The following is a 547-nucleotide window of genomic DNA, read 5'->3' on the forward strand; positions in this document are numbered from 1 at the left end:
CTAGCCCTCGCTAAAAATTAAAAATCAACCTTTGGTCTTATCTATATACATGTCCCACCATCTTAATTAGATACTATACATTGATATATATTGATGTGAACATATATATATCATCGGACAAATATTACTACTTACTATATATATGGTATGATCTAATCTTGCTGAATATATTAGTCTTGGCTTGTTGTAGATAATAAGCACGATGCATACATACATCAATGTACATATAATATTTTTATCTTTATTTGGATGATACTCATTGTCGTTTTCTATATATTAACAGTGTATTTACAATTCCAAACTTTACAAGAGAAAGAATATGTTTGGCTTAAATCATATGTTGAGATATTTTAATAGAAAACAAGATAGCTGACCTTAGCATGCACCCACAAACAGAAAGGAAAATTATGCATGAAATGCATTACTTTAATTAGTTAAATGGGTTAATCGTGATTTTTAGGGGGTTTTTATTTATATAAATTAAATAAATATTTTATTTATTGAAATAAATAATTTTAAAAATTATTACAAAAATACGCTATCTATT

This window comes from Arachis ipaensis, chromosome B04 (assembly GCF_000816755.2).
Source record: "Arachis ipaensis cultivar K30076 chromosome B04, Araip1.1, whole genome shotgun sequence".
NCBI lineage: Eukaryota > Viridiplantae > Streptophyta > Magnoliopsida > Fabales > Fabaceae > Arachis > Arachis ipaensis.